Source organism: Canis lupus, chromosome 1, assembly GCF_048164855.1.
Source record: "Canis lupus baileyi chromosome 1, mCanLup2.hap1, whole genome shotgun sequence".
NCBI classification, from domain to species: Eukaryota; Metazoa; Chordata; class Mammalia; order Carnivora; family Canidae; genus Canis; species Canis lupus.
In genome coordinates, this window is record NC_132838.1 from 118702316 (window position 1) to 118726667 (window position 24352).

General features: G+C 39.9%; 1 long non-coding RNA gene across 13 annotated transcripts in view; it reads left to right on the forward strand.

The window, feature by feature from the left end:
• The window catches only part of LOC140607452 (uncharacterized), a 298278-nt gene that overhangs the window by 95991 nt on the left and 177935 nt on the right, over nt 1-24352 (forward strand). For 12 of the 13 annotated variants that reach the window (XR_012009469.1, XR_012009475.1, XR_012009463.1 and 9 more), the window contains exon 6: nt 9767-9874. This is a non-coding gene — a long non-coding RNA (uncharacterized lncRNA). Of the gene's footprint in view, nt 1-9766; nt 9875-11989; nt 12090-24352 lie in introns of all 13 variants that reach the window. The other variant, XR_012009477.1, reaches the window with a different exon arrangement.

A 24352-nucleotide genomic window follows, 5' to 3' on the forward strand; every position in this document is an offset into this window, starting at 1 on the left:
TCCTAATTTTTTTACATTTTTGTTTTTTTCATATCAAGTTAAGTGTCATCTTGCCTCGTCCCATTAAAAAAAAGCTTAGGTTTTTGGGTTTAAAAACAATTTTTTGTTTTACTGTACTGCATTAAAATAATTTAGGGAGAACTGACATCTTTATGATATTTTCCCATTCTTTCTAAGCACAAAGGATGTTCTTAGAAAGGATGTCTTTCTATCTGTTCAAGGCTACTTTTATGTCTTTCAGGAGTGTTTTATAAATATCCTTATGTAGGCTTTATATGTTTCTTGTTAAGCCTATTCCTAAGTATTTTATCTTTGTAAATGGAGTTTTCTCTACTGTTCATCTTTATCCTTGAAGACTATTTTTTCCCCTGGGTATAAACAGAGGCAGTGTGTGAAGATATAATGAATTTTTTTTTAAAAAAAGAAAGATTTTTTATTTATTCATTTGAAAGAGAGAGGGAGAATGTGCAAGAAGCATGAGCAGGGGGGAGGATCAGAGAGAGAGAGGGAGAAGCAGACTCCAAGGTGAGCAGGGAGGCCGATGTGGGGCTTGATCTCAGGACCCCAAGATCATGACCTGAGTGGAAGGCAGATGCCTAACTGACGGAGCCACCCAAGTGCCTCAATATAATAGCTTTATACCATTATGGTAGGTTGCTAGTTATTTCTTTCAGCACACAGTGCTGATTGATGATCACACAGTGCTGCTTCTTAGCATCCGTATTTTCTCTTGAGATATTAGCAGTCAGGTTAGCTGTTGCTTCTTTGAAGATTACGTCTTCTTTTCTCTGGCCCCTTTTAAGATTTTTTTCTCTTCGACTTTTTGTAGTTTCACTATGATGTCTCCAGATGTGGATTTAAAAAAATATAGATTCTGTTTGGAATTTGTTAAGCCTTGTGAAGTTATGGGTTGGTGAATCTCTTAAGTTCTAGGAAATCTTCAGTCATTATATCTTCATACGATGCCTCTGTTTATTCCTCATATACTTATACCTGGAATTTTGATTAAATGCATGTTAGACTTTCTCACTGTATTCTCTGGGTCTTGTTCCTTTTCTCTATATCTATACATAGATGAAATTTATGTATAATATATGCTTTGTTCTGGACAGTTTCTTGGGATTTCTTTTGGTTCGTCAGTGATCTCTTTGGCTACGTCTAATTTGCTGTTAAATCTGTCCATCGAACTTTTAATTTTGTTTATTGCTTTTTAGCCATACAACCACCATTTGATTTCTTTTCACTTCTGTGGTGCCACTTTTTAAAGAATGCAACTCCTTAATGATGTTTTCAAGTTTTTCTATTATTTCTTTTATCACAGTAAAAATAGTGATTTTATTGTCTGGGTCTGAAAACTCTAATATCTAAGACTGTTGTGTTGAAGCCTTTCTGTTGCTTCTCTCTCTTTTCTTTCTTATAAGTGCCCCCCCCCCTTATATATTTAGATCTCTTTGACTGTCTTCTGGTCATTATGTTTGAAAACTTATTTGTAGGAAAATCTTGAGACACAGGATAATTGAATCTTCTTCCAGAGAGAATTTTTGTTTGCTCCATCAGTAGTCTGGATGCCCTGCTATTTTAGGACTACCCTATAGCAAGATCAAGGCCTGAGGTTCCCAGAATCACCCAGATGAAGCAAAGTCTTGAGGTCTTGTCTCAGCTTAAAGTGGAGGATTGCTTATAGGACTTTCTGCTCTGCGTGGAACTTGCGATTTCACTTTTATCTCCTTCATTTCGTAATTATACCTCAGTTTTTACATTCTTATCTTATAAATTGTTAAATGCCTTCTGGATAAAAGGCATACTGAATGCTGGGTTGCTTCTCTAGGTAGGATTTTGTCTCTTAGATTTTGTTTCAGTAATTCTTTTTTTTTTTTTTTGTTTCAGTAATTCTTTATTCTCTTTTTAGCTGGCCTCTGCTTTCAAGATTTTTAAAAATCATGTTTAATTCAGCTCTATTAGTTGTCCTTGAAGGATTGTTTTGAATTACCTAACCAGCTAGTACTTCGTGGGTCAATTCTGGGGACTATCTTTTGTTGTGAGCATCCAATTTTATTGCATTGTGGCTTAGAAATATGCTTTATATGATATACTGTTTTTTCAGATTTTCTTTGTGATATGGTATTTTTTTTTGTTGTTGTTGTCTACTTCATGTTGGTAGAAAATGATGTGTTTTCTATAATTGTCAAGTACAGGGTTCTTTATCTTTCCATTCTTTCAAACTTGTTATTTATGTTTAAATATTCTGTCATTATAGATTTTTTTTTACCTTTTTGGTCTGTCAGTTTCTGAAAGTGGTGATTTAAATCTCTATAATATTTGCTTTATATATTTTATACATTTAAAAAAAGATTTTATTCATTTATGAAAAAGAGAGATGGAATAGGCGGAGGAGCAGAGGGAGAGGAACAAGCAGACTCTGCACTAGGTGTGGAGCCCAGCCTGAGGCTCAGTCTCAGGACCCTGAGATAATGACTTGAACCAACCCCAAGAGTTGAACACTTGACCGACTGAACCACCCAGGCACCTCTACTTTATATATTTTTGTATGTCTTGTTAGATATAAACAAGGATTGTTATCCCTTCTTGGCTAATTTTTAAATTATTATTTGATGCTTCTTTATAATGCTTCTCTTAATATCTGATTTGTCTATTTACGATACTGTTGTCCTAGGCTTCCTTAGGCTTTTCTTTTTTTTTTTTTTTCTGTTCTTTATTTTCTATTTTTTTCTATTTTTTGAAACATCATATAGTTTTGGATTTTAATTTTTATTATTGTGATAAAACAGGCATAGCATAAAATTTGTCATTTTAGCTATTTTAAGTGTCTAGGTTAGTGGCATTAAGGATGTTCACATTGGTGTTCAACCATCACCACCATTCATCTTCAGATTTTTTTTTTCTTCTTTCCAGTAGAAACTCTGTGCTCACTAAACAATAACTCCCCATTGCCTCCTTACCCAAGCCCCTGGCAACCACCCTTCTACTTTCTGTTTCCATGAATTTAGTGCTGTAGGTGCTGCATATAAGCGGAACCATACAATATTTGTCCATTTATTTCACTCAGCATATGTCTTTAAGGTTCATCCATGTTGTGGCATATGTCAGCATTTTGGATAAATTTTTTTTCCTGGCATTCCAATGAAACAGAAAATCTTAGTCTTTTAAGAAAACCACTAGCTGGGCTCCAGCAAGGGGCAAATGCTATAGCAGAGTGCTCCTTCTGTGGGAGAGAGGAGCAGGATAACTGGTCTCTAATTCTGGAGGTAGTATCCCAATTAGCCAGCATGACTGGGGCCTCAGTTCATGTCATGTCTCAACTGGGAACCACAGGAAAACTCCCACATCTTACCACTTCATCTTCCTGCTGGAGTGCAGGCCATATGCTGTTCTACATGGGTTGGCTTTTTTATTTTTGTTAATTCTTATTTAAATTCAATTTAGTTAATATATAATGTATTATTAGTTTCAGGGTACATTGGTTTGCTTTTTATTTTTTTCATTTTTAAAGATTTTATTTATTTATCCATGAGAGACACAGAGAGAGGCAGAGACATAGGCAGAGGGAGAAGCCGGCCTCATGCAGGGAGCCTGATGCAGGACTCGATCCCAGGACTCTGGAATCATGCCCTGAACTGAAGGCACTCACTGAGAGTGACACTTCAGTGACACTCACTGAGCCACCCAGGTGTCTCTGGTTTGCTTTTTAAATTAATTAATCAGTTAATCAATTAACGAGTTAAATTTTACTTATTTGCTTTATATCTGCCAAAATGTCTGCAAATTTTCAAAATTTTTAAATGCCACCTTCTCTGTCTTAATGTTTCATTCAACTTGTGTTTTGTGTGTTTTCTTCTGCTATATTCAGAAGAGTATAATATTTCTAGATAGAAGAATATATATTTCTTCTGATATATTTATATGGAATCTAATTCATTATCATGAACCAGAAGTTCTTTGGGGTATTTATATTACTTTTATTTCTCTTAAAATAATTTGAATCCAGGGATGCATGGGTAGCTCAGTGGTTAAGTGTCTGCCTTTGTCTCAGGGCGTGATCCCGGAGTCCTGGCATCGAGTCCCACGCCGGGCTCCTGCTTCTCTCTCTGCCTGTGTCTTTGCCTCTCTCTCTCTGTCTTTCATGAATAAATAAATAAAATCTTTTAAAAAAATAATTTGAATCCAGACATTAATTTCTGTGACAAAATTTTAATGTATTTTTGCCACTTAAATAATGTGTCCTGAATTAGGATGTTTATGAGTATTATGGATGTTATATAAACATTATTGATAGAAAATATCAATATTTCTATTATTGTTCATGAGTTTTTAAAAATCGGAGTAAAATATATGTAATATAAAATTGATGATTTTCACCATGTTTAAGTGTACAGTTCTGTGGCATATTATATATAATAAATATATAATCCATTATGTGTATATATACACATATGTACATATATATTCCATATACACAATGGAATATTATTCATACAATTCAATACACTCATACACCTTGGAACATTGGTATATTATTCAGCCTGAGAAAGAAGGAAATCCTGCCATTTGTTTCAACTTGGGGGAACCTTGAGGGCACTGTGCTATGCTAGTGAACTAAGTCAGATAGAGAAAGACAAGTACTGAATGTACTCTTTTATATGTGGGATCTAAAAAAGCCAAACTCAGAGAAACAGAGAGTAAAATAGTGGTTACCAAGGGCTGGGTGAGGGTTGGAGGAAATGGGAAATTATTGGTCAAAGGGTACAAATTTCCAGTTATAAGTTAACAAGCTCAGTTATCTAATGTAGCCCATGGTGCTTATAATGAATAATACTCTATTATCTCCCTGGTAGCTGCTAAGCAAGGAGATCTTAAATATTCTTTTTTTTAAATAAAGATTTTATTTATATATTCATGAGAGGCATGTATAGAGAGAGGCAGAAACACAGGCAGAGGGAGAAGCAGGCTCCCTGCGGGGAGCCCGATGTGGGACTTGATCCCAGGACCCTGGGATCTCACTGAGATCATGACCTGAGCTGAGACCAAGAGTCAGACACTTAACTGACTGAGCCACCCAGGTGCCCCAGTATATAGCATTTTATCAAGTGAAAAAAAAAATCCCAACTTCTTTTTCAATTTTTCCAACTGAGGGACAATGATATATTTTATATATTTTTTATTCTCAGAAACACTTCTGCAGTGAACAGAATCTTTGCAAGAGTTTTTCTGGGGGGACTGCGAGGATTTAAAATTGTTAGCTCAGAAGGTGTCCTGGTCTTCAGGTGTGTACTAGATATTGCCAGATTGTTCTCCATGTAACTGTATCAACTTATGCTTCCATGTTTAGAAGTAGAGTTTGCACTTTGTTCCAAGGGTGGGGCTGGGCCATGAGACTAGGAGAATGCTCTGATCTGAATAATGAAAAGGTAACCTGGGAGTGGCAAGTGGGACAGGTGCAAGGGGGGGACAGGTGCAAGGCTACTGTGATCATCTGGGGGCAAGACGAGAGTCCCTTGGGGGGGAAGGGGGTGGTACCGGTGAGATGGAGATCAATGGTGCAATTCAGAATACCCTCTGCAGGCAGACTTCACAAAGTCTGATGATAGATTGGCTGTGGGCTGTGGGAGAGAATGACTCCTAGTTTGTAGTCTCGCTGTTCAACTGGAGAAGACTGGACATTAAGGGGATTATGGGGGGGGTATCTAGAGTTGTTACGGCCATATTAAGTTTGAAATACCTGTTAGCTGTGCTAGTAGAAATGTGGACGGGGAAGCTTGCTATGCATGCTGGGAGCTTTGGGGGGGAGCAGTAGGGGCTGTAGAGCTACATTTTAGGGTCCTGTTTAAAGCCCCAGGCATGGAAGATTCTCCAGGTGCATAGAGAGAGATGAGAAGAGGTTTTCAGACTGAGCTCTGAGGGACTGTAACAGAATCTGGGAAGGGGGAGAGAAAGGAATCCAGCAGGGGGAACAGAGGTGGAGACCAGTGAAAACAGAAATGACACCCAGAGACGAAGGTGAACCCGAAGCCACACGAAGACAGTACTCTAAGCAGAAGGGAAAATCACTGTGTGGAATGCTTCTGCTAGATTAAGAGGAGCTCGGAGAACAGACCACAATCATCTGAACCCTTTGGTTATTTGTTAACCTTTGATTTTCTTATATTTTGAGACCTTAACTGTAGTCCTCAGTCTTTGTAATGCTCTTGGGGGAGAGGGGAATCCAAACCACCCCACAACCCCCATCCCATTTTAAGGATATCATTAGAATGAGAATGGAAAAAATTAAAGAATTAAAAAGTGCTGGAGGCCTTGTATCTGTTGGTAGCCATTTAACCTACCCCATAGTGGCATCCTGGTGTCAAGCAGCTGTGTATATTTTTTAAAAAGCCCATCCGAATGCTCTAGAGGGCCTTTTATATCACGAGTTAGAACTGCCTGGAAGATCTGATTGGCCCGGTTCCACAAAGAGGGTTCCAATAGGTTTTAAAGCCTTCTGTCTCATTTCTTTGTGCGTTTGTTATTAGCTCAATAAATAATAAATAGAGGAATTACCCAGTCACTAATTTGCTTTTTTATCAAGCCGAGTTCATGTTTTAATAAACTGCCATTTTTGGGGTATTCTTGAACATGTGCTATGATATGCCTGTAGTTCAAACATAAAATTAGTTTTATTATAGTGTTTGTTTCTTCACCCATACCTATTTTCTTCAGCTATAGTTTTTGCCAAGATGTTTGCTCACTTACTCGATCTCTGGTCCCATTCTGGCCATGTCTTCTGGTAAAATGTTTGCTTTCTTCGTGAATTATTACATTAAGAAAATTAATATTTATTTTTCTCTGACCCTAAGGGTGATCAGTAGTACGTTTTTTTTAAGAGATGCCCAATCTTCCTTCCTTCCTTCCTTCCTTCCTTCCTTCCTTCCTTCCTTCCTTCCTTTCTTTCTTTCTTTCTTTCTTTCTTTCTTTCTTTCTTTCTTTCTTTCTATCTCTCTCTCTCTCTCTTTCTCTCTCTCTCTCTCTCTCTTTCTTTCTTTCTTTTGGCATAATGTTCTTTGCCTACTGTCATGTTTTGGTTTGGTGCTGCCTTTATTTATTTATTTATTTATTTATTTATTTATTTATTTATTTATTTATTTATTCATGAGACACAGAGAGAGAGGCAGAGACATAAGCAGAGGGAGAAGCAGCCTCCTCACAGGGAGCCTGATGTGGGACTCGATCCCAAACCCTAGGATCACACCCTGAGCTGAAGGCAGACACTCAACCACTGAGCCACCCAGGCCTCCCTAGGCAACACTAGGCTGCCTGTATTTTTAGGGAAATGTTGGGTTGAACTGTGTGACATTGCTGCTATTTGACTATAGGTAGAGCAATTTCAGGTGGCTCAACTTAATACTTTTATTTGACTTGGTACTATTTCTTAACACTCACTTGGCCTTTAAATTTCTGGCTTTTAGTTGTCACGGATGACTTTGTCTAGAGCTTGGGTAGTTTGCTGATCCCATGTGCTCTCTTTTCTCAAGACATTGAATTCTTGGCTTCCACACCCTGAACTTGGACTTCTGAGGACCACATGCCACATACTACACTTTAGTCCTCTTGTACTACATTCTGAAATTGCTAAAACCTGCATAGAAGTAGCAATGAGCCTTCATTTTTTAGGAAAGGGTTGGATCTGGATATGAATGTTAAAAGGTGTGCCTGAGTATAGAGCCTTGTGGATATTTGCAAGTTTTTTTTTTCCATTTTATTAAAGCTGCTGCCAGTCTTGGCCTAGGCGAGGGCGCCTTGCCCAGCTGGCCTTCCTGCATCCTTCCCATGCACCTTCTCCACCCTCTGGAGAGATGTCCTACCCATTCTGCCCTCTGCTTTCCTTCTCCTCCATCTTCTCTCCTGGCCCCTTATTATATAGACCCCTCCTCTTCTTCTTAAGGATATAATAATAATAATAATAATAATAATAATAGTAATAAGAATATCTTCCATTTTATGGAGGATTTAGTGCCAGACAGTTTTTTTTCTACCTGTATTTGCTCATTTAATTTTCCCAATAACACTCTGGTCACAATAGGTGCTATTATTACCCTCAGAAGTGAACAAAACCAGCGACATAATTTGTAGGGCCCAGTGCAAAATGAACATACAGGGCCCTTTGTTTAAATCTTATTAAGATTTGGGGATCCCTGAGTGGCTCAGTGGTTTGGCGCCTGCCTTTGGCCCAGGGCGCCATCCTGGAGTCCCGGGATCAAGTCCCACGTCAGGCTCCCGGCATGGAGCCTGCTTCTCCTTCCTCCTGTGTCTCTGCCTCTCTCTCTCTCTGTCTATCATAAACAAATAAATCTTTAAAAAAAAATCTTATTAAGATTTAACAAGAGTTAAATAAGGAGTGGGATAGCAAAGCAGTAAGCCAAGCACAGAGCCCTCCAAAGTGTGGGGCCTTCTGCTCCAACGCAGGTCACAGGCCAGGAAAGCTAGTCCTGCGGTGGGGAGGACTAGAAGGAGGTCAAGGGAAAGTCTTGCATTTTGATGTGAGGAGCTTGCATTTAACCCAGGTCTGTACCTCGCAGGGCCGACTTGTCTGTCTAACTGCTCTGCTGTCCTGTGGGAATCTCCTGATCAGTCTCTTTCTCTGGTCTTGCTTTCCTTCATTCAACCAACAGAGTGGCCTCTCTGAAACCACTCTGAGCACAGCGTACTCCTGCCTCCTCTGGGCCACTGCCTTGGAGTGAAGCCTAAACTCCTTGGCACAGAACCCAGGGCCATGTTGGATCTGGCCTCTGCTAGTCCCCCAGCCAGCCCCCAGTCTCATCTCCTCCCCACATGTACTGCATATGCTTTGGTCATCCTGCCCTACTTGAAGATCTGGAACATGCCATGCTCTTTCTTGCCTTCTTGATTTTTCATGTGCTCTTCCTTGACATCCCTGTACCCTCAAGTCTCTAGCAAATTCATATTCATTCTTGAATATCCAGTGGGACTCTTCCTTTCTGTCCAGAGCATCTTTGAATCACTCTAGCAGAGCTGGCACCTTCCTGCTCTGTGCTTTCTGTCTCATTAAGTCATGTCTGTCCAGGTGCTTTGTTGTAGTATGTACGGTCATGTGTTTTTCGTGTCTGTCTCAGACTGTGCTGTGCTGTTCATGGGCAGGAACAGTGTCTTAGATGGTCCTGTGTCTCCTGTGCCTGCCCCAGGGCTTGACATTAGGCACATGTTAGATCAATGCTAATTGTGTTGACTTAAACTGAGGACCTGCCTGAGTAGGGCTATGATGATGGTTTAACTGGAATAGGAGAAGAGTTGACGGCATTGGCTATTGGCGACAGACCCAAAGTGTCATCAGACTAAAAGGATGTAGGTTAGATCTCTATCTCTAACAGTTGTGTGTCTGTGCTCAGCTGGGACCAAGGGCAGGCACGAACAAGAGTGTCTAGGCCTTTCGCTGCTGTGAGGTCACACCGGATCATGGCACGTGAGCCCATCACTATGAGGACAGTCCCTTAGAGAAACCGTGGGAAGCTCCTGTCCCTTGAGGTCACCATGGGGGAAGAGAACATACTGGTTGCTCAAATGTGGAAGGAAATGATTTTCTCTTCTTCTTCCCTTAGGTAATTAATTCATACTTCAAAGAGAATTTCAACTTTATGCAATGATTTATATTAAAGCCCCGAACAGAAAGTATAAAAGCAGCAGATTTGCTAAATAAACCTAAGTAATTAGCAGTCTAACCAGTATTTTCAAGTTTATTCTTTTTTTTTTTGTTTCATAGGTATGTGCTTTTCAACTTCCCATTCTGCTGAGGCTACGGAGTCCAGGAGCCTGGCGACGTGACCATCATCACAAACCTTAGAGTGTGTTGCCTGCCATGGGGGAAAAGGTAGGATCATTTCTCTCAAGAAAACTTTTGTGGGTGCTTTTGGTGATCCATTTTGAGTCATGTTTTGGGAGCATTTTGAGTCATGTTTTGGGAGCATTTGAACAGATCTTGAGTGGTTGTCACAACCTGCTGAAAAGGGTGTTGCCTGAGGACAGTGGCCCTTCTCTTTGCATATGTAGAGTTTTTCTGTAGTTTTCCTCTTTCTCTTGCTCTCTCTTTCTTGATATTTCCTTAGATATTTAGAAAGACTTGGAGTTTTGTCCTAATGGTTAGTATTATAGTTATACCTTTGTATAATACCTTCAATACCATCCCCTTTTCTGGTACAGTATATTAGGTCCCCTACCATAAGTAGTGTTTGGAATAGGTGATAAATCTTTTTCCATTTCTTCTCTTTACTCCTGCCTCTGATTTAAAACAAAATTATTTTACTCATAGTAAACACCAATATGGCAATTGGTGAGTTTCTTCTTCTTTTTTAAAGATTTTATTTATTTATTCATGAGAGACACACACAGAGAGAGGCAGAGACATAGGCAGAGGGAGAAGCAGGCTCCATGCAGGGAGCCCAGTGTGGGATTTGATCCCGGGACTCCAGGATCACGCCCTGGGCCAAAGACAGATGCTCAATCGCTGAGCCACCCAGGTGCCCTGAGTTTCTTCTTATATATATGCACCCCTCACTCCTCTCATTTTTCATATTTATATTTTTTCGTAGCTATATTTTATCTGTATTATAAAGTATGTCAATGTCTCATCCTGTCCTGGTACCCTCACCCTCAAATATGCTCAGGGCCCACCACAGGGTCCTTTCTCAACCCTCTCCAAAAATTTCTTAGCTGTCTGAAGTTTGTTCTCTGGTAGATGCCTTCAGGAAGGGCTCATGGGAACAATATTCCCTGAATCTTCTTTGTTTATATATTTATTTATTTTCAAACAATCACAGACTTACAGAAAAGTTAGAGTACTACACCAAGAAGTTTTTCCCCTACAAATCATTTGAGAATAAGTTGCTTACATGATGCCTTATCACCCCTGAATACTTTAGTGTGTATTTCCTACAAAGATACTCACCTACAATAACCTCAATACTGGGAAAATTGCGTTGACATATTACTAACATCTAATACTCAGACACAACTCAAAGTTTCACTGAATTCTTTTTTTTTTTAAAGATTTTATTTATTTATTCATGAGAGACACACAGACAGAGAAGCAGAGACATAGGCAGAGGGAGAAGCAGGCTCCATGCAGGGAGCCTGATGTGGGACTCGATCCCAGCACCCCGGGATCAGGCCCTGAGCCCAAGGCAGATGTTCAACTGCTGAGCCACGCAGGCATCCCATCACTGCGTGTTCTGATAACATCTTTTAAAGCAAAAAGATCCAGCCAGGATCATGCACTTCTTTAAGTGATCACTTCTCTTTCCTTGCTTCTATCTGGAACAGTTCCTCAGACTCTCCTTGACTTCGATGACCTCAATACTTTCCAAGATAACACACCGGTTAATTTACAGAGAATGTCACTCAAGTTGGTTTTATCTGATGCACATCTTTGGGAAGAATAACACAATAGTGATGCTGTGTCCCCAGTGCATCCTATCAGGTGTCACACAATTTTGACTTGTCCCACTACTGATGCATTCACTGTGATCACTCAATTAAGGTGATGTTTGCCAGGCTTCTCTGCTGTTAAGTTACCTTTTCCCTCTTTGCAGTTAATTAGCACTTTGTGGGGATATACTTTGAAACTGTGTAAATACTCTGTTCCTCCTCACACTTTCAATTCATTCATTCATTCATCCACTCACTCATTCATTCATAGCAGACTCAAGGTTTCCTATTTCATTTGGTAGATTATACTCCAGTATTATCATTATTTATCTTGAAGCTCAAACTGTCCCAGATTTGCCCCACATTTGCATCTATGTCTATCATCCATCCACCCATCCATCATTCATCAATCAATCAATCAATCAATCAATCAATCACATACCTATGCATCTAACTGGAATCACACCAATACCTCCAATTCCAAGTCAGTATTACAGGGGGGCGGGGCAAGATGGTGGAGGAGTAGGGTCCCCAAGTCACCTGTCCCCACCAACTTACCTAGATAACTTTCAAATCATCCTGAAAACCTACAAATTCGACCTGAGATTTCAAGAGAGAACAGCTGGAACGCTACAGAGAGAAGGGTTTTTGCTTCTAACAAGGTAGGAAGGCCGAAAAAAATAAAGAAGAATCCACTGGGGGGAGAGGCCTCATGAGGAGCTGGGCTAAGGGGGTCAGCAGGAGCCTGGGGACAGGAGAGCCCAGCATCGGAGAAGCGGGAACTTTAAAAATCTGCACTGGATTCTTCCCTGATGGAAAGACCCTCAGCAGGTAACTCTGGGGAAACTGCAGGGAGGGGGGGCAGTGGGGCCTCCAGGTGCCCGGGGTCACTAACAGAGGAGGTGTGCCCGAGGGAGAGCGCCCCACACACCGCTGGCCGAGGTCGAGAAAGGGCTGGGGCGCACCTGGTGGGGCCTCGGGGAGAAGCCGGTGGGTCGGGGGGGCTCTGGGCTGAGGGGGCTGCACCCTGCTGCCTTTGGGAGCACGATTCCAGCAGCACAGGCCCCGGACCCTAGGGCGCCGGGGGACACAGCCCGCGATCCTGCGCTCCCCCGGGACAGGTGGAGATGGGGAGGTCACAGGACAGAGGGGACGCTCCTGCCGCCAGGTGCCCCCCCAGCTGTGCAGGTCAGTGCCTCCCGCTCCGGAGCATCCAGGCCAGGGTGGACTGGATGCTGCGGTGGTTACTGCAGGAGGCGACTCCAGGGCTGGGGAGCTGGTGGTGGCCAGTGGGGTTGTTCCTCCTGGTGTCACCCTGTGCCTGGGATGGAGCGAGGCCCCAGGGGACAGAGGCCTCACGGGGTCAACAGCTCCCACTGAGCCCGGCACCTGGCAGGGGTGCACACACCTGAGAATCCGCACAGCAGTGCCTCCCCCAGAGACCAGCTGGAAGGACGGGGGAAGAGCAAGTTCTTGGCCCAGCAGCGCTGGAAAGCTCCAGGGGAAGTCGAGGGATTTACAGTGTATAGAACCAGAGGATACTCCTCCTTGTTTTTTTTTTTTTTCTTCCTTTCTCCAGTACAACTCGTTTTTATATCAGACTGTAAATTTCCCATTTTTTTCTCTTTTCCCACCTTAACTACAATATTTTACCACCTCTTCATTTTTAAGATTCTTCCTTTTTGACTTTCATATTCCTACAATTACAGGTCCTAGATATATTTTCCACTTCTAGATTCCCTTCAACAGACTCAACTTAATTTTGGGAGATACGCAAGATATGTTTTGTGTTTTTTGTTTTCTCTGCCTCATTTTATTCTACTATGGCAGAAGTTAATACCTTCTAAAACTTGACCAGTAGGCACCCAGAACCAAGTGGTATACCGTGCTGGTTCATTCTGTGAGATTCCTCATTCCCATTCTGCCCCCCTCTTTTATCTCCTTTATGTTGTGGAGGTCAATGCTGGGGCCCTCTACAAGTATTTCTGGTTTATATAAATTTGGGCCTGAGCATCTTCTAACATACAAACTTAATATACTCAGAAACAAGAGGATCACCCTCTAGCACCCCTCAGTAGACTACATTCTCCCTCCACTACAACTTCTTCACCACCACCATCTCCCAGTCCCCCCCCCCCGCATTTTTTTCTTCTCCTTTTTTTCTTTTTTCTTTTTTTCTTCTTCTTTAGGATTCCTGGCCTTTTATTATTTACAATTTTGTTTTAAAATTTGTTTTTTTCACGTTAGTGGGCCTTTTGTTTTATTTTGTTCTGATCTTTGTTTTCAATTTCTGGTCTCTGACCTCGGCAGAATCATCTAGGGTGAAATTTATTTAGGTCATGGTTGATATTCTTGATGCAGCCCACTCATACAGCCACTCTGCACTGAGTAAAATGACTAGAAAAAGAACTCCCCACAAAAGAAAGAATCAGAAACAGTACTCTCTGCCACAGAGTTACAGAATTTGGATGTCAGAAATTCGATGTCAGAAAGCCAATTCAGAAGCACAATTATAAAGCTACCAGTGGCTCTAGAAAAAAACATAAAGGAATCAAGAGACTTCATGACTGCAGAATTTAGATCTAATCAGGCTGAAATTAAAAATCAGTTAAATGAGATGCAATCCAAACTGGAGGTCCTAATGATGAGGGTTAATGGGGTAAAAGAAAGAGTGAGTGACATAGAAGACAAGTTGATGGCAAGGAAGGAAGCTGAGGAAAAAATAGAAAAACAATTAAAAGACCATGAGGAAAAGTTAAGGGAAATAAATGATAGTCTCAGAAGGAAAAAAAAAATCTATGTATAATTGGGGTTCCAGAGGGTGGCGAGAGGGCCAGAGGGCCAGAGGGCCAGAAAGCATATTTGAACAAATCATAGCTGAGAACTTCCCTAATTTGGGGAGGGAAATAGGCATTCAGATCCAGGAGATAGAGAGGTGTCCCCCTAAAATCAATAAAAACCACTGTTCAACACCTTGACATTTAATAGTGAAACTTGCAAATTCCAAGGATAGAGAGAAAATCCTTAAAGCAGCAAGAGACAAGAGATCCCTAACTTATATAGGGAAAACTATTAGATTAACAGCAGACCTCTCCACAGAGACCTGGCAGGCCAGAAAGTGCTGGCAGGATATATTCAGGGTCCTAAATGAGAAGAACATGCAGCCAAGAATACTATCCAGCAAGGCTCTCATTCAGAATAGAAGGAGAGATAAAGAGCTTCCAAGATAGGCAGAAACTGAAAGAATATGTGACCACCAAACCAGCTCTGCAAGAAATATTAAGGGGGACCCTGTAAAAGAAAGAGGAAGCCCAAAGAAATAAGCCACAAAAGCAGGGACTGAATAGGTATTATGATGACACTAAATTCATATGTTTCAATAGTAACTCTGAACGTGAATGGGCTTAATGATCCCATCAAAAGACACAGGGTTTCAGAGTGGATAAAAAAGCAAGACCCATCTATTTGCTGTCTACAAGAGACTAAAATTGGAGAACAAATTACCATTCAAATGGTCCTCAAAAGAAAGCAGGGGTAGCAATTCTTATATCAGATAATTTAAAGTTTTATCCCAAAGACTGTAGTAAGGGATGAAGAGGGCCACTAAATCATACTTAAAGGTTCTATCCAACAAGAGGACATAACAATCATGAATATTTATGCCCCTAATGTGGGAGCTGCCAAGGATATCAATCAATTAATAACCAAAGTTAAGACATACTTAGATAATACACTAATATTGGGAGACTTCAACATGGCACATTCTGCAAATGACAGATCTCTAAGCACAACATCTCCAAAACAGCTTTAAATGATACACAGGACCAGATGGATTTCATAGATATTTACAGAACTGTACATCCAAACACAACTGAATACACATTCTTCTCAAGTGTACATGGAACTTTCTCCAGAATAGACCAATTCAGTATTACAAAGTTCATTCTATTTTACTCCTTTTCCATGTTTGTATCCCTTTTCTTCAACAGTGAGAAACCGGTTCCTATTATCCTTAATGTAGTAACTTGTTCGACTCTCCTGCAAGTAACAGATGCCCCAGCTTGGCTGCCACATTCACCCCTTGCATGGACACTATCCTTATTCTGCTTGGGGTCTCACTCCCCATTTCAGGATGGCCCCATGTGGATGCCTCTCACCCCACTTAGGCGTTTACCCTCTGTGCCCCATTCATCATACTTGGCCTCTGACTCCCTACATTGGGATGCCTCCCCACCTTCTCTCTACTCACACTGATGCCCCCTTCCCCTGCTTGGGCTTTGGCACTCCAAGCAGATTGTTCTTTTCATCCCATTGGGATTCTGAGTTTCTATGTCAGGCTTTATCCCCCTTGTGCCCCAATACTCCATGGCATACCTCCTTTGTGTCGATGTTTTCCTCTTCCCACTCAGGCTCTGCTAAGTGCCCTCCTTTGTGAATGCCTTCCTCAACCCACTTTAGGCCATTGTGGCTGCTCCCTGCCCTCATCCCCGCCCCCTGTGCAAGTGACTACCTTGTTTTCTTCTACCTGCTGGCCGAGTTAGCACTGAATTGTTCAGGAAGGGAAGGAGGAAGATGAAGATGGAAGAGCCGATATCTGATATCTCATATGCTTGTAAGAAATTGGTCTGTGACTTTATACTTGAAAGGTATTCAGGATATAATCTTTGGTGAACAGGATCTTTCCTGGAGGATCTGAAATATGCTACTCTTATGTTCTGGCTTTGAAGGTTGCTCTTGAAAAGTTTGGCGCCAAGTTAATTTACTTTTCTTAAAAGTCATTCCATCTTTTTGCCTAAATGCTGAAAATCTTTCCCCCTCTTCTTTATAATTTCATTGTTTAACTAGAATATGTCTCAGTGTTGACCATTCTGGGTTGATTTTCCCAGGTATTTGGTGTGTCTTATAAATATGAAGGTTCAAATCTCCTTTTATTTTAGGGAATATTTTTTTTTTTACAAGTATTTTTTCACTTCCATTGCATTGATTCTCTTCTCATGCATATGTTGGCACTTTTTTTTTTTTTTTTGCTTGTCTTCTATGTCTTTTTTCTCTTACGCTTTTTATTCCTTTCTGCATTTGTTTTAGTTTCCCCCCTTTTCCCTTATTTTCATAAGTTTAGACTCTTACCATGCTTCCTGTGGTTTCTAATCATTCCTTCAGGTTTAGTCTTCACTCCTGAGTTTTTTTTTTTTTCTTTTGTTTAGATTTGTTTCTGAGCTCTATCAGCTCCTTTCATACATGCTTCATGTTGAGCCATCTCATTTCTGATCTTCTCATTTCTGTTGTTCTTTCATAGCTTCTACTATTTTCCTCATTTCATTTAACTTACTGGGAAATATGAGCTCACTGTTTTCATCTGCTTTGTACTTATATTATTCTGGGGAGTATTTATTTTCTGAATATATGTCATGGGAACCATTTTTCTCTCTCTTTTCGTATTTTTGGGTGGAGGATTGACTATCATCATTTCTGTTGCTGAAGTTGTGTTTTTATCTATCTATTTAAAGATTTATTTACTGGAAGAGAGAAAGAAAGAGAGCGCATATACGTGTTGGGTGAGGGGTGGAGGGAGAGGGAGAGAAGCAGACTCTGCTGAGTGCAGAGCTGATGGAGGGCTCTATCTCACCACCCCAAGATTATGACCTGTGCCAAAATCAAGAGTCTGTGGCTTAACTGACTGAGCCACGGAGTTACCCCTGAAGTTGTATTTTTAGAAAGAAGTTCGTCTGTAGGGGGTGGGGGTTGGCCAGAATGTCTTCCTCTCCTTTCTGATTCTATCACAAAGTATTTAGTGGGTTTTGTGCATTCTTCTCTTCAGTGTTTTGTGATATTTGCTTCTTCTTGTCCCCTCTCCCTCTAGTATTTTTTCTCTTTCATGCCCAGGTGTCCTGCCCAGATGGACTTAGGCTCTACTTCCAGCTGTTTCTCCTCAATCCTCAGTCTGGGCTCTGCCTTTCTGGAAGGAAGCCCACTGTGTGCTCCTAAGAGTCTTTTTTTTTTTTTTTTTATGATAGTCACACACACAGAGAGAGAGAGAGAGAGAGGCAGAGACATAGGCAGAGGGAGAAGCAGGCTCCATGCACCAGGAGCCCGACGTGGGATTCGATCCTGGGTCTCCAGGATCGCGCCCTGGGCCAAAGGCAGGCACTAAACCGCTGCGCCACCCAGGGATCCCCTAAGAGTCTTGATGGTCAGCTGCCTAGCACCTTTTGGCCTTCCTGTAGTGGCATCCCTCTCACCATGAGGCGCCTCCCAGTTTTACCTGTTGTGCCTAGATCCACACCTGAGTGGGAGCCCCTCCTTTCAGAACTGACCACTAAGTGTCAATCTCTCATTTGCCCAGCACTTAGAATCTGGGTTTTTTCTATTTCTGGCCTGCTTTCATTTTCTTGTAGGTCTTACTTCTGCCAGTGGTTGTCCCTGCCCACCTGTATTATATTGTTGAGAATTCTTTGTGGCCTTGTTTTGTTGATGATGTCATCCATGAGTTTGGTCTTTTGCTATACTACTTAATCTCCTTTTTAAGCAGGGATATGGGGAAATTACAAAACCATGCTGTTAACACTTATATCTTATTTTCCTCTTCCTTTTGTCTGTTTTCACAGCTTGGACCCCATCCATCTCTGGTGCTTTTTGATTGGGGCTTAGAAGAACCCTCTAAGGACCCATTCTATATAGAATGACTCATTTCATTCTCTAGTGATAAATTCTTGGCTCTTCTTCATATTAGAGGTATTGGCTGTGCAAAGTCACATGAGGGAGCAGCAAGCTCTCAGGATTCTTATGAGGGAAAGGGGAAAGCCAATAGGATTTTTAGAATGATAAAAATTCACATTAGTATTTTTGTGTGTTTTGTTTTGTTTGGAAGTGATCATGTTACAGTGTTTTAGGACTAAAAAGCCTGATTCAGTGCCATATACCCATAATTAAAGTAAAGGAAGCATCTTTTGTCTTCATGTTTTTGTCCTTTTCCCCCTCTTACATTAAGTCTATTTCATTTTAGTTTTGGTTTATTAATTAATTGTAATAATTTCAGTAGCATCATGACCTAGAATTTTCTGATACCAATGTTTTATTCTGGGTTTGAGGTCAGACCTTGCCTTACTATTAGGGTTAGTATTGCTCATAATTTTGTATTTTGGGTGTAACCATTCTCAGAATCAATTTCAAAACCCTCAGTTTATTGCCACTTTCTGGACTGTAGCAGAATGAGTATAGTTTTTAGATATCTTTAAGAGATTGTTAATATCTTGTAAAGTATGATAACCAATCCTTGTATATTTAACATAAATATGATTTCTTCTTATAAATTATGACTTTGATCTTTGTCATGTTAGTACATTACATAACTCACTAAATTTTGATCTCAATTATGTGGGTGGAAAAAGCAAATCAGAAGAATTGAGGTTAAATGGAATAGAAGAACCAGAGGAAAAAAGAGAACTTACTCAAATGCATCAGATCAAGTAGAATTTATACCAAGAGTACAAGGTTTATTTACCATTTGAAAATTAATCAATGTGCTTCATCAGATTTACAGAAAGAGGAAAAATCATTTGATAATCTCAATAGACACCAAAAAGCATTTGGTCCATTTCTAAATTAATTCAAGATTTTTGTATGGAAACACAAAAGATCCTGAATAGCCAAAGCAATCCTGAAAAAGCAAAACAAACTTGAAGGCATCATAATTCTGGACTTCAAGCTATATTACAAAGTTATAGTTGTCAAGACAGTATGATGCTGGCACAAAAACACATACGTAGATTAATGGAACAGAATAGAAAACCTAGAAATGGGCCCACAACCATATGGTCAACTAATCTTTGACAAAGCATGAAAGAATATCCAATGGAAAAAAAGATAGTTTCTTCAATAGTGTTGGGAAAACTGGACCTCCACATGCCAAAGAATGAAACTGGACTACTTTCTTACACCACACACAAAAATAAACTCAAAATGGTTAAAAGACCTAAGTGTGAGACAGGAATCCATCAAAATCCTAGAAGAGAACACAGGCAGTAACCTCTTTGATGTTGGCCATAGCAACTTATTAGATATATCTCCAAAGGCAAGGGAAACAAAAGTTAAAAATGAAGTATTGGGACTTCGTTAAGATAAAAACCTTTTGCAAAACAAAGGAAACAACAAAACGAAAAGGCAGCTTATGGAATGGGAGAAGATATTTGCAAGTGACATATCTGATAAAGGGTTAGTATCCAAAATCTATAAAAAACTTATCAAACTTAACACCTAAAACCCAAATAATCCAGTTAAGAAATGAGCAGAAGACATGAAAAGACATTTTTCCAAAGAAGACATCCAGATGGCTAACAGACATGAAAAGATGCTCAACATCACTCATCATCAGGGAAATACAGATCAAAGCCACTATGAGAAATGACTTCACACCTGTCAGAATGGCTAAAATTAACAACACAGGAAAAAATAGATGTTGGCAAGGATGTGGAGAAAGGAGAACTCTCTTCCACTGTTGGTGGGAATGGAGACTAGTGCAGACACTCTGCAAAACAGTCTGAAGATTCCTCAAAAAGTTAAAGATAGAACTACCCTATGATCCAGCAATTGGACTACTAGATACTTATCCAAATGATTAAAAAAAAATGCAGCTTAAAAGGGGCACATGTACTCCAATGTGTATAGCAACATCAACAATAGCCAAACTATGGAAAGTGCTCAAATGTCCATTAATTGATAATGGATAAAGATGTGATATATGTGTATATATACACACACACACACACACACACACACACATACACACACACTGGAATATTACTCAGCCATTAAAAAGAATGAAATCTTGCCATTTGCAGTGACAGAGTTGGAGCTAGAGTGTATATGTTAAGCAAAACAAGTCCGAGAAAGACAACTATCTTGTGATTTCACTCATATGTAGAATTTAGGAAACAACAGATGGACATGTGGGAAGGGAAAAAAGAGAGAAGGAGAGGGGGAGAGGCAAACCATGAGAGACTCTTCACTATAGAGAACAAATTGAGGGTTGTGGAGGGAGGTGGGTGAGGGATGGGCTAAATAGGTGTTGGGTATTAAGGAGGGCACATGGTGTGATGAGCCCTGGGTGTTATATGTAAGTGATAAATCACTAAATTCTACTCCTGAAACAAACAGGCAAACAAAAAACCTCAACAAATTAAGATTAGAAAGTAACTCTAACAGTCTCATAAAGAGGAACAACATTATACCTAATGGTAAACTATTGAAAAGTTTTCTCCTAAAATTGAGAAAAAGATGAATTGTCTGTTCTCACTGTTATCCATCAGTGAGCTGGAGGCTTTAGGTAGAGTTAAAGGTAAAAAAGACAATAAAAAGAAACAAATGTCATGAAGATCTAAAGAAGAAAAAGTAAAATTATTTTCATGTTCACATGACATAATCGTTCATATAGGAAATCCTAAGGAATCCACAAAAACATTACTAGAACCAATACACGAATTTAGAAAGATTATAAGATCAAGGTCAGAATAAAAAATTCAGTTGTATTTTTGACATTTGTACTTTCAGCAGAGCAGTGGAGGCAAAGCCTGACTTCAGGGTGTTAAGAGAGAATTGAAGATTCTGATTTAAGTGAAGATGGGATAAACACATTCCACCTTACTTTCCCTCTGAATGTAGCTAAAAACCCTGAGAAGAATGCATAAAGCAGATATCACAGGACTCTAAAAAGTAAATTGTAGCAGGCATATTGGGGAAGGAAACCAGAACATGAAATACAACTATCCAAGTGGTGGCTTTATTTTTTCTTTCTTTTCCCTCCTTTTCTACTGGCTGGGACCCAAAGATAACTTGATCTTTAAAACTGCATCCTGGCGCAGACAGAAATATCTGAAAGAGAAGCCCTTTCTTTCTGGTTTAAGGAACAGAAGTAATGGCTGAAATTTCCCCAAATTTAGTAAAGGATATAAAATTACAGATTCAAACCAAGTGAACCCCAAATGGAAAAACTCAAAGAGATTTATAGCCAGACACATCAAAATCAAACTTCTACAAGCAAAAGAGAAAGAGAAAGAAAAATCCTAAGAGTAGCCAGACGAAAAACAATTGTCTATAGGGGAACCATGATTTGAGAGATTTATTAGCTACCATGGAGGACAGGAGGCAGTGGAAACATTTTTAAAGTGCTGAATGGGAAGAACTGTCAAACCAGAATTCCATATCCAGAGAAAATGCCCTTCACAAATGAAGATAAAATAGAAACTTTCTTAGATGAAGGAAAACCAAGAGAAGGTATCACCAGCAGACCTGCTTTAAATTAATGTTAAAAGTTCTTTAGGCAGAGGGAAAATGATGAAACTTTTGGAGGGAAACTTGGAATTTTGGGAATAAGAAAGAGCAACATAAATGGAAAATATGTGGATAAATATGCCACATTAAGTTATCTAAGATGTGTATGATGGCTGAAAACAACAAGGATAACATGACCTGGTGGGGTTTTCATTGTATGTAAATGCAATGGTATGACAGTCACAACAGAAGTGAGGGGGGGTAAAGGGTCTTATGTGGGGATAAGGCTTCTGTCTTTCATCTTGAAGTGGTAGAGGGTGATGTCAGCAAAAATGGCAGAGTAAGGACACCCAAAAGCCTCTCCTCCCTTAAAGCAAGGAGAATGTTGGCAAAAATTGTCAGAATCAATTTTCTGAGAACTCTGAAGGCTTGCAGAATATTTATTTTTGAAAAGTGGCTGAATCTCAGTAAAAACAATGAGTGTTGTGGTTTAAGTTGATTTATTTCCATTCCTCCTTCCTCACTCCATGGTAACTTTGACAACTAACAGCTTGCTTTTGTGGTGAGAACCACCAGTCTGGCAGGCACTGGAGGGGGCAGATGTAGTTGGAGCTTCTTCAAAAGCCCCATTCCCAAGATTTGACTCATCTGGTGGTTCCTTGTAAGACCTCACTCACATGACTGTCTTTATTTGACCTTACTGGAAGCCCACCACAAAGCCTTTTCCCTGGGAATGTTTGTGGAAAACAATCAATGGCAATTGTTTTAACATTTCAGCTGCTTAAGGCAGTGAGTAATATTGGGGCAAATAATAGGCAAGCCAGAGGTATACAAAGAAAAGCAAGGGAATTATATGTTCATAGGGGCTTTGAAAAGCTCCAACATATTCCTGGGAATCTAGAAGGCCATGCACATGCCCAGGGATGTGCACATGCTCAGAAAAAACCTGAGAAGGTCCTGTGCTTTTCATCTTTGGCTAACTTTGAGGGTCTTTGCAAGCAGGAAGTTAAGGCTGAGGCAGAGTCATAAATTGCCTCACTGAGTGTTGAGGGTGTGCCTCAACATGAATAAAGAGTCCCTCAGCAAAGACTAGGAAACTTACTGGCTTCAAGAATTTAAGGAAATCTGTCCTGTCACGAGCTGACCACAAAGTTAACTTAGCAGAGGCTTCAGTGTTCACATACAACAAATGAATATATATTTTATAGTTTAGAAAAGTCATTAAACAAAGCAACAGCAACACCAACAAATCTTGGGGATGGAGAGTGGAATCTGATATTCAGAGTTGTCACACTATAGTATTCAAAATGTTCAGTTTCCAACTAAAAACAATTATGAAACATTCAAAGAAATAAGAATGTATGCCCCTTCATAGGAAAAATATAGTAGCCAATAGAAAGTGTCTAGAGGAACCTCAGATGTTGGATTTAGTATACAAAGATTTGAAGTCAATTATTTTAAAGAGTTCAAAGAATGAAAGGAAGACCATGTCCAAGAACTAAAGGAAAGTATTAAAATTATCTCATAAGAGATTAGCAACAAAGGGTCAGAAATTACTTAAAAAGTGCAAAATAGCAATTCTAGAGTAGAAAAGCACACTACCTAAAATAAAAAAATTGAGGTGCCTGGGTGGGTCAGTTGGTTAAGCGTCTGCCTTTGCCTTTGGCTCAGGTTGTGATCCCAGCGTCCTAAGATTGAGGTTCACATTGAGCTCCCTCCTCCATGGAGAGCTGCCTTCTCCCTCTTCCTCTGCTGCTCCCCCTGCTGGTGTGCTCCCTAGAGTGCTGTCTCTCTCTCTGTCAAATAAATAAAATCTTAAAAAAGAAAGAAAGAAAGAAAAATTCACTAGACAGGATCAACAGTGCATATGAGGAAGCAGAAGACTCAGTGAACTTAAAGAGGTCAATTGAAAAAAAAAACAAAAAAACAAACAAACAAACAAACAAAAAAAAGAGGTCAATTGAGATTATCTAGTCTGGTGAACAGAAAGAAAAGAGGATGAATAAATATGAACAGAGCCTCAGAGACCTGTGGAGCACCAGAAAGCATATGCATAATGGAATCCTAGAGGAAGAGAAGATACACACACACACACACACACACACATATATATATACATACATACATACAATATATATACATATGTGTGTGTGTGTATATATATATATAGGACAGAAGTAATATCTAAAGAAATAATGGCATAAAACTTCCCAAATTTGATGGAAAACATTAATCTACACATTGAGGAGCTCAACAAATCTCATATAAGATAAACTCAAAGAAATTCACACCTAGACACATTATAATCAAAGACACGTTGCAATCAAACTGCAATCCAAAGACATCTTTCAAAGAGATCTTGAAAGCAGGAAGAGAAGTGTCGCAGCATGTACAAGAGATCCTTAACAAGTTAATTTCTCATCAGAAATCATGGAAGCCAGAAGGTAGTGAGATGTTATATTCAAAGAGCTGAAAGAAAAAGATGGTCATCCAAGAATTCTATATGCAGCAAAGTTATCTACCAAAGATAAAGCAGAAACTGAGACATTGCCAGATAAACAAAAACAGAGAATTTGTCACTAGCAGACATGCTCTGGAAGAAATACTGAAGGAAATCCTTTAGGCTGACATGAAAGGACACTAGACAGTAACTTAAATC